Raw genomic sequence first — 11657 nt, 5'->3', positions numbered from 1 at the left:
TAGACGTTGCGCAAGGTGTTGGTGACGCTTTCTATTTATTTTTCTTCTAAAGAGAATGTCGTCATGCATCACTCTAAAATAGTTTAAATAAATAATACCTTTTGGGTAATTTGCTTCAAAATAAGACAGAAAATCTTTGAAACTATCGGAAATATGTCATTTTTTCATTGTATCTACATTAAAATATTAATACCCTTGACATTTATACATAGATACTCATGTAGTCTGGTAACGATTGAGACATACCCTCAAAATTAATATACATGTATGAGCGATTTATAAAACTGTTATACTGATATTTTTTCTATGGGAAAAAACATAATCTTACTGAAATCATTAGTAATTTGACGTAAAATGCTTTAGATTTGAGATATTTTGCCCGTAAACGCACGAAGATAGATGTCAGACAGCGACAAAAAGAAAGGAGATAAATTCAAAGTCGATTCAGGTAAGAGTGTTTACGAAGAAGTATTATATATTTTCTATAATACTGGAAATTTAATTTACACGAATATCTATCCAAAATAGCTGCCTACAAGACTTCATGACAATTTTAAAAATATTATTTGAATTATTTACAAAGATTTATGCATTTATTTGAAAATTATACCATATAAAGCTCTTATGTTAGGCCTTGTTTTTATCATTGTGATTCCATAAACCTTTATATTATGATAAAAAAACTTTAGATCGTCGTACTTTTTTTTAAATAATACAGTTTTATTCTGCAAGTATCTTCTTAAACATTATTTATTTTAATGCAATAAGTATTTTGATACCCCGGTTACCCTTCAACTGGCTAATTTCTTTCCTTAATCCTTTCAACGCTAGAACACCTTATCTTATCCTCCTTCAATGAGTAAAAAGTCTGTAAAACATCTTGTCGTGTGTTACCACCTTTGTGACGTTTAATACTTTGTTTGAAATTCTTAAAAGTATTATTAACAATGACATATAATTTTTAGCAGATACAAGATATCAAGATGAGAAATAAACCAATTTTGTAAAGGGAGATAATCCAAATTTACAGTAATTACCACTTAGATTTAACAGAAAAATCATAAAAATGGGTCTGAAAACGCCACTGACTTGACCGAACTAGGGAAAGTTAAGACCCATAAAGGACAAATAAAGGGCAACACACCTCAAACATAAATCATACCAAAGGTGAGTAAAGTGTACATTTCAAAAATGGAATAAACATATGTCCCGTAATGCAGCAAAACAACTTTTTTTTTATGAAATGTATATGACAAGATACTGTTTCTATTGATCTTTTACAATTCAATTATGATAAAAAAAAAATTTAATTCACGAGTGTCTTATGTATTACATGCAAAATTAAGAAGACCAATCACTGACTGCATATTCTGTTAATTGTTTTCATCACTACTACAAACGAGGTACTTGAAGGGCTTGTAATGTATCTTAGCGCAGTTGCAGAACAATAAAACCATGATAAATGAAGAGTGAAAAACAATTGTTTGTACAAGACACAATATTATATAAAAGGGGATAGCAAATACAAACAGTAAACTTATACCTTCAAAAATGAAATGCGGATTTTCTTTTAATTCTTCCATAATCTGGACCATTAAATCGAACATGATCAACTTGTAGTAAAATCGGTATAAAAATCATTAAGGAAAAAGTGGGTCTAAAATGAATTTAAAAAAACCAAACGGGCTAAACGGCAAGGACAAAAGACTACCTTAAACTTGTACTTAGGACTAGCCTTAGGTACTGTAAAAATTCACAATATTTTAGTAATCAACTAATACCGAAACAAATAAATTGGAAGATATTTTACCAACAAATTGTTTTCTTTTTAAACAGAAAAGGGATAAATCTGGAACGCATCAACATGCATTTCTAGACTAATCAAATAAATTAAACAAACGATGGAAAATAAATTGCCGGGGTAAAAGTTAAAACTAAAATGAAAAGACCCGCATGGGTACAAAATGGCGAGTACAAAAGACTGCCTGAAAATTGTACTTAGGACTTGCCTAAAGTACTGTAAAAATTCACAATATTTTAGTTGTCAACTAATACCAAAACAAACATATTGGCAGACATTTTCCAACGATTTTCCTTCACAGAAAAAGGATAAGTCTGGAATGCATTAAAATACATTCATAGACATCAAGTAAAAAACGACGGAAAAAATCGCCATCTGCAGGGTAAAAACTGAAACTTAAATGAAAAAACCCGAACGGATTTAAACTTGGCAAGTACAAAAGACTGCCTGAAACTTGTACTTACGACTTGCCTAAAAGTACTGTAAAAATTCATTATATTTTAGTGATCAACTAATACCGAAACGAACTAATTGGCAGACATTCTTCCAACGATTTTCCTTCACAGAAAAAGGATAAATCTGGAATGCTTTAAAATACATTGCTAGATATCAAATAAAAAACGATGGAAAAAATCGCCATCTGCAGGGTAAAAGCGGAAACTAAAATGAAAAAAACCCAAATGGGTTGAAACTTGGCAAGTACAAAAAACTGCTTGAAACTTGTACTTAGGATCTGCCTAAAGTACTGTAAAAATTAACAATATTTTAGTAATAAACTAACAACAAAACAAACCAATTGGCTGATACTTTTCCAAAGAATTTTCTTCACAGAAAAAGGATATAACTTTAATGCATTTCTAGACATCCTAAATGCCTATCATACTGTTCAAATAACAAAATGTTGTATAATTTCAAAGAATATCTAGCTGAAAAATTGACGAACATTAAAAGTAACAAAATGGTGACAAACTTTTATCAATTTGATGGATATCTATTTTCTCGCTGAAATTAAAGCCCCCCTAATACTCCTATATAAATGAACATTCCCCTGACTAAGATGAACTCCGTCGTGAACAAATTTACGATTGCAGTCTAATTCACGGGGAGAAACAAAATAATTCCCATGTTCCCATGTTCCCAAAATACGCAGTAACCAAGTGCTGGCAATGCATCTCTCAATATTGCGTTTACTTTGTCTGCAACATCATTGTACCCAAAACGAACACCGAATCGTGGCAATAATTTACAATAAATTATTTTCACAACTTTATAGCGGCGATGCAATACCGATACCACAGATCCAATTTCTGCAGCTAACAAGCTATCGTCGGTACTAGGACTTATATCGTTCTCCCCAATCATTAGAACAACTACATCTGGACCTAAAGCAAATACGCTCTCCATATCCTTAGATATTACATCACGAACCTTTCTTCCACCCACACCCCTGTACAAAACGGAATGCGTTTCTCCAAGACCAAGGATCGCAGAACATCTAATGTCACCATGTTTCAAGAATTCATGGAAACAACGCACAATTGAGTGACTGTCCAAGAATGACAACTGAAGTTTTACTCATTGAAGACATAATGAAATAATTTTACTCACCAAAATCTTGATTTAATAAATAAGAAACTTTGAAAAAACGTCCGTCCTCCAAGGATGTAGATGGGAGAAAAGGCAGAGTAACGCACCGCGTGGTCAGAATTTCATTTGTTAGATTTTGATTGGTCAGACTTTAATTGGTCAATCTCTGCCTCTCCTACCTCGGTAAGACATGAAACAAAATTACCATTACAAAGCACAGCTATACAATATTTCAGACTTTCACATCAAAGGAGGACACTTATTGATTACAATAAAAAATTTTAAGTAAACTTACATTTATTTAACGAATTTCAATGCATAAAAAGGGCAATTATCGAATTCCGCATGTTTTTACTTGTCCGTCACAGGAAATATTTGACAGCATCATGGCGTCTGATAATATGGAATAGCCCTTTTTAGTCCAAGAATACAAGACTTATTTATATTTTGATTCCTATCGTTGTATTTATGATCTATAATCTTCTGCTCTGCTTTTTGTTAATTGGTTAACAACGTGTTTTGGCTCAAAATATGATACAAAACTCTTACTAAGTCTCTGTCTGCGTACTTAAATGTCCTCGAACAGTGTTTCTAACGTTTTGTCCGTAGTTTCAAATGATATGGTATTGAACTCATACTCTTTGAAAGCAATTATTTCAATCACTTGAGAAGTTCTAAAAAACGTTTTTATTTTCTGAGAAAATATACATGTATCTGTGTTAGAGTTCTCTGTTTCTTTAATTTGCGACAACAATGATATTCAATAAATCAATGAAGAAGTTTAATTTGTCTACTTAATTGTCTCTTCTACAGGATTGTGACGTGGTCCGACATATGACGTCTCGCTCCCAAAAATTTCGCAGATGTGAACAGTTCGGATTACTCTTAATCTAGACACGTCAATACATTCATTGTTGAACCTAGAAATTCGGATTAAAATTGGGGGTGGGGGTGGGGGGTGCACTAAATGCACTAAAAATATCTTTAATGGGAAATGCCAAATGTTGGAAAGAATAGCCTAAAAGTAATGAACAACCATAAATGTGATTACAGTTTGTACAATTGCTGCATTCAGACCACCTAAGGATCCATTATATGGTTCAGGACAAAGTTGAGAGCAATTTAATCCGAAATATCCGGGTGGACATTCTGAGGAGTAAACTGCTTCTTTATTTCAGTAATGTGATAAATATTCCCAGACAAAGTATGAGGAATTTTTGGATATCTTGCCATTCTGAATGAAGGATCATTAAATAAACATAATTATTAAATTTGCTCTATTTTTAAATTCAAAAAACGCAAGAACAACTGTTACTTCCATTGTTAAATTTTGGAATGTCAATAATTTTTTTTCTAGTAAAATTTCCTCCTGCTCTTAGAGGATAAAATTTTAAAATAAATGAATGATTTACTTCCTTAAAATTTAACAGCGTGTCAGAAAAACATTTGACAAATATCTACCAAACTTTTTAACATCTTTCAGAGAAATTATAAAATGTTAATAAAGAGGTCGTTATTTGTATCATTTGTTTTAATTAGCCAATGGTGTTTAATCAACGGATACAGTAGATATTAATAATATGAATATGAACATCATTATTAAGATAACTTGAAAAAAATTGAGAAACAGAACACAAACTATATTTTTTTTCCAATAAAAATATATGCTTACAGACTACTTTATTACTCTTATAATTGTACCATCTTGCATGAAAGATGCGAGTGTTGTCATATTTATTTCTATGAAGACAGTAATATATACTTGATGTAGGGTAGCTAGGAGATATGAATATCATAACATTGTGATCGTGCATGACCTCAATAAAACCCACTTACTCAGAATTCTAACATATGCCGGCTCAGTGGCATTTCTTTTGATGTAAGTATTGTATTTATGATAATAAGTAAGATTACAGCAATAATTAGACTTGTCTAGAAGCAATTGCTATGATCAGGAAAGAGTTCAGAATGTGTAATGGTCAGCTATGAGATAACATACAAATATGCAGTTCAAAGCATTACTGACAGATGATGGAGAAGCACCTAGTACATACAGAAGTTCATCTGTGGTTGTTACATGTTCAATCAATTATGTAAGAGAAAAAATGTATTTGCATTTTATCTATATCTTCCTATATGAGCCGTTCCAAGCAACCCCCCCCCCCCCTTATGTAATCTGACAGAATTTTACGTCACAGTCGAAAAAGCGACGTCATTGTTTTGCAGCAAAAACTGCCATCAAAATATATCGCGCACAGACTGCTTTCTAACTAAATGCTTTGTTTTACGTCAAATAATTTCTCCGTTGTGCTTTCTGCATATTTTCTTTCATGACTATTGTCTATTTCATAACATATCTGACTCTGATTGTTGTCAAACTACATGTTCATAACACATTAAAACGACCTTAGAGTGTTCTGATTAAATATATAAAATTTTTCAAAACTTCGACTATTATTCTGTTCCATGTACAATATAAGTTTTCAGTTAAACTAAATTAAACATGAAACTGTTGTTTAAAACTCAGATTTACTACTCTTTCTCATGCACAACGACAAAAAAATAATTAAGTGTACGTGCAATGGTGATATTGAGTGTAAAAATATTTTTTAAAAGGAAGGAAGAGTAGTTTGAAATGTTTTTTTTAATCCGAAGTCTTGGCGAAAACTGATTGGACTTAATCACATGTGAAGAAAAATGCACAGGAATTAACACCAATCAAAACTGAATGACAGAACTGTAAACCACACCAATGCCAGATTTAAATTCTGGGTATTTTTTTTATTATTATTTATTGAAGACCCAGAACCTCTTGGACGAAAAGTGACACTAGTTTAAAGCAACATTAATTGAATAGACGTATATCCGACATTCTCCTTTATGTTATGTGTTGAAAAGATCGATAACTTGTTAATACTGCTGTACCCCCCCCCCCCCACCACCACCACCACCAAAAAAAAAAATCAAAGGATATATGTATAAAGCATAATTATATATAGAAATAAATACATACATGTAAATCTTTTTACAAAATTTTGGAAGTTCTGAAAATTAAGTACCGTATTTGACATGCACACGTACATTATTTATCTAATTGCTTGTCAATTGTTATTCTACCCCCCCCCCCCCCCGGGCATCATTCATGCATGCTAATGTTAACAGTGAAAATATACATTCAGAAAAAAATTCGGAGAGGAGCCCCGTGCAACCCCCGGATTTGATTTTTTTCTTGTGCATGATTGTAATCACAATATTTGTTCACCTGAGTGTAAATCGAGTGCAAATAAAATACATTTCCAAAATATTTTAATCCGTTTGGATTTTCCCGATCTACTTTTCGTCTAACATAGCAAGAAGTAAATGTTCGTAATTTTCACCAGGAAGATCACATGCAGGGGAACATAACATGATTTTTTTCATAATGCTAGATCTTGGAAAATCAGAGAGCTAGGAGTATTAATCATATTATAAACACTATAATTTTATCGAATGATTTGAAAAACGTTCTGACATGTTTTTTTAAACGTATGTGCATGGGAAAATATTTAAGCGTTATCATTTTTAGTGGACCTGTACCAAGACAACTTCTTGACATTGTAGATGCAAATGTGAAAAAATAAAATGAGAAATAATAGTGAAGTTTATTTTTTAAACCAATATATTGAGATTCCCTCAGGAGACAATAAAATGATGGAAATCATTGTATAAAAATGTAATTTTTAATTTGCTGTTCAATTTATTATCCTTAAAGAACGTTTGTGATGATATAGAGTTTCAGTTTAAAGTGCTTTATGAAAGATATGTGTGAAAAAAATCATTAAATGATGTTGATACCACAAAGTATGCATAATTATGTTTATCTAAAAAGCTCCTAAATTTTGCATGTCAATTACGATTGCGATGATATAGGCTTATATCTCATTACTTTCCATGTTTTTGAGCGGTCAGCCGGTCACCCACCCAAGGGTTGAACAGGCTCACCGTTGCTTAACTTGCCTGAAATAGTGCGAGACACTACCACATTACCAGAAAAGCTTTCTCAATATGGCTAGGCAGTATAAGTTCCCTATATACTGTGCGCTACAGATGTTAAACACAAAAGTCGGAAATATCTTGCATAAAAAAGGCTTTCTAGATAACATGTCCTCTTTTATCCTTAGCAGTGAAACTAAAGGTGGTGACCCTTTCTCAATGTATAAATTGAAATAGATTGATTGTTTGTATGTTGTCCATTTCGAGATTTTTTAAAAATCATATGGAGACGCCACCACTTGCATATGTGGAAATCTGCAAATATTGTCCTATAACCGGCACTCAGGGCCATTGAGCAGTGAGGGATCTTTTTCGTGCCAGCACTCACTGCGACACGGGGCCGCGGTTTATACAGACTTATCCAAAGGACCGGTCTCCATGTAAACTTAACTAGAAGACTAACACAATTTAAGTAACCTACTCAACCCCCCCCCCCTTTCCACTTTCAGAACACGTAGACTTCTTGTAAGTTGGTAAGCATGGTCAGATGATCAGATATTTGATGTTCATGATAGTGATAGAGAATGGCCAGCATCCCCCCACACACCCACCCCTTCTGTACACAATGGAACTTCTTTGTATGTGTGTAAAATGTTGGGTAGACTGGGATAGAATATATTTTACTAATATATGAGAAGAATTTTATTCGAAAGTCAGTCCAATGTGCAGATTTCGCACGTAAAACATGTTCTCTATTCTATAAAATTTCTTTATGTGTTTTTTTTTCTATGAAGACGGTAATAAAATGTTGTACATTTGTATCCATATGGTTCAAGGACTTTAAAAGCTGCTCTCAATAGACCCCATGACTTACGTGTTTCTTTGTCTCTATTTTTTTTTTCCATTTTGACTAACTGGTACATTTTCAGAGGACTTTCATGATATATAAGTGTTGACCTGTGAAACTTGCCACATAACAACCTGGTTAACAACCAACTTAAGATCGGATCGCATATTGAGAAAGTATAATTTTCACTTTCATATATCAATGCGTAAAGCATAAGAGGATCGACTCTCATAATTTTGTTGTTAGATATAGATGGGGTTGTATGTTTGGCAATCTTCTATATATTAATTGTACGTGATTGTATTGTAGAAAATAAACAATTTTTTTAAAAAGCTGAATCATATGCCTTACTCTTTTTCTCAGATTTTCAGGTCTTGTTTTATCAGTTATTTCATAATTTGAAATCTGGAAAGTACACTTTAACTATTCATAAATTACAGATTTAACATGTATATATCTAGTCTACATTGCCTTTATACTAGTACTCTTTCATTTCCCCCTCCCCTTTTCCTTCTAATATTTTTAACAAATGAGGACATAATTAAGCAAAGAAAATGCAAACGTAGTTAAGCATTTAAAAAAAGGATAAATGGTACTCATCATTCACGTTGATAATATACCATACTTTACAAAATCCTTATGTTGTGTTCATTAATAAAAGCGCAAGTCCCTACCCCTTATTTCAGTCTCTTGGTCAGTGTTTTGAAGGCAAAGGTTAACAAGTAAAATCATTTGTAAAAAATAAATTCATGGGAACTAAAATATTTTTTTGTTACTGGTTTTAAATATTTGAAAGATTTGGGCTGAATTTAAGCGGTAAAATTGAAAGTGAATTTTTGTTAATAAAATACCTATCAATTATGTGTGATGAATTCACCAAATCATAGGACTATTTGAACTCCACTGACATATTTCTAAATAATTAATATCAGAAAAGAATGAACTGAACTTTTTTATAAAAAGAGAAAAATGTTTACAAGACATTAAGCATATATTATTTTAGTCAGAACGGCAACACAACAATACTAAGTTATTGCGTATAAGTAATTCGTGTTTTTATTATGTTGCCATATATAACGTCGACGTTGCTACAATAGAAAATTTATAAAATATGACGTCAGCCGTATAAATGTTGCATACTTTGATCACCTGTAAATCCGTAACAGAGCAAGATACACCTGTAATATTTACAGGTTATATTCACCTAAGGTTCTACATCATTTTTCAAGAAAAAAGTCATTTTCGAAAATTTTTGCTATAAGGGGGGTTTTTGCTTGGAACGGCTCATATGTTGTACGTTTTTACTGTGTTGTGTATTTAACAAAAATAGATTTCTTCTGTATAAGATTTGGACTAAGCAGTCTTTCAAATCGTATATTTCAGTCACATGACGAAATAAGGAAAAAAGGTTTTTCTGATGATTTTTCCTTAAACTTTTATGATTTTCTTAAGCTGTTTTATTACCAATTGAGAAAAATTAAAGCTTTTTAAGAATGTAGATAATCTTGGTTGTTTTGTTGCAATGTTCAAATGCATCTTGATTCAAATTATAGAGAAATTTATTTTACCATACTCAAACAATTATACATCTGGTAGAAATAACAACATACTATTTTTTACCAAAAGAAAATTACATCAAAGAGGTGTTGTCATGTTGTTTCATTTACAAATACAAAATGGACTAGTATCCTGGCTTGGTTCGCTTATAGCTATCTCCATCTATCCGTTGAATTCTGTAGAGCTCTCCAAAGACTCTGATGAGAAGATTTCTTCTTGTTTTCCTTTGCGGAGGTTTGATAAAAAGTAATTTCATTTTGTCAGAACAATCATTTATGAACGTTATTTTTTCCTTATTAGAACATAGGCCTTAAATATTGCTGGCCTCAAAACCTAGATCTTTGTAAAGATAATGTTGGTTCGCCAGTCTCTTCCTTCTCTCTAAATACAGTGCTATAAATACAGTCTATACAATCAACGTCTGAGTTTTCAGAAGATCGATCTTGGTCATTACTATTTACATATAACATAAATGGGGCAATTTCTTCACGTGAAATGCTGTCATCAATGACTTCAGAAATTAAAAATATATGTTTTCTACGAACCCACTGTAGTGTGGCTTGTTTTTAATTGTGTATTTCTCTCATAATTATTAGCAGAGTAACAAAAGATTCATGTATAAGAGATCCGCTTGTATAGATGATTATTGCAATATTAAATTTAAGAAGACCATTTAAAGATACTAGACTAGAACTTTCATTTTCAGTCGTGTTACCACCTATCGATACTATGATGGAATGAATGAATGATTTTCAGCGATATCTGATGATGTATTGACTGATGGCATGGTCGACATGCAAGCAGTTGCAGGTCTAGTGCTAGAACCCCCTTTTCTGGAGACATCTGATCTAATAGACTCTAATTATATGAAACAGTGTGTATCAAAAATGTACGTCATAAGTATTGTACTTTCTTAATACAAGGGTCCTTCAAAAAGTTCGTAAACTTTTTTCCCAACTATTTTATTAAACGTCGTATTATATCCAAATTTAATACACATATTTTCACAACAAATTCGAATAATATGAGTAAAATAATTGAAATATATCTTCATATTTATAACAATTATCAAAGATTGAGAACATCAAAAATTGGGTCACGGAGCAACGTCAAAATTGAGTAATTATCTAATTTTCACTTTATATTATCAATAGCCATACCTCTTACGTATTAATGGAGCTGAATCAAGATAAAATTTACTTGATTAAATTGAGTTTTGCTTTCTTACTTAAATCAGATAATGTAATATATCGCTCCTTTTAAAAAAAATAAGTTTCCAAACACATATGGACTTGATTAAGAAGGGCCAAAAAATTACGTTTTAGGACGTCACGGAGCAGCGAGAAGTAGCAACAAAATTTTGCTTTGCATTCGAGAAACATCTCTATAAAACTTTTTAAAAATCTGAATAATCCAGAAAATGTATGAAAATAAGCCATGTGTTTGTATAAAATGGAAAATGCAATTTTTGAGTGGTAGCAAATATGAATCGGGCGATGAAAGGTCTGCTATTTGCACATGAATGGAGATGACGCTACAAACCGTGTATGAAATTAAAAAGCCGAATAATTTTGAGATACTATCTCAAAGTTGTTTTTGACTTCACAATGTTGGTTAACTGTGCTCCGTGGTAGCAAAACATTCTGCTTTAAAAACCGGCAAACATGAGTTCTATCTAATCAAATAGAATGAAACTTTAAACTTCGCCAAAATAAATGTTTTCTTTTGCGAAAATGTGTTGATCCGTAATCTCTCAATAATTATATGACGCAGAGAAACATAGTCTACGTATGTTTTCAATGATCCTCGTAAATGTATCAAAAATTCACCTTATTAAGTAGTTGCATAAGATTTTCAATGAAAAATTTAAAATTTTTGATGTGCTTACCTGTT

The sequence above is a fragment of the Saccostrea cucullata genome, unplaced genomic scaffold (genome assembly GCF_032062105.1).
Source record: "Saccostrea cucullata isolate Sc308-1 unplaced genomic scaffold, CSIRO_AGI_Scuc_v1 ctg2156, whole genome shotgun sequence".
NCBI lineage: Eukaryota > Metazoa > Mollusca > Bivalvia > Ostreida > Ostreidae > Saccostrea > Saccostrea cuccullata.
Note: the sequence above shows the minus strand (reverse complement) of the source record.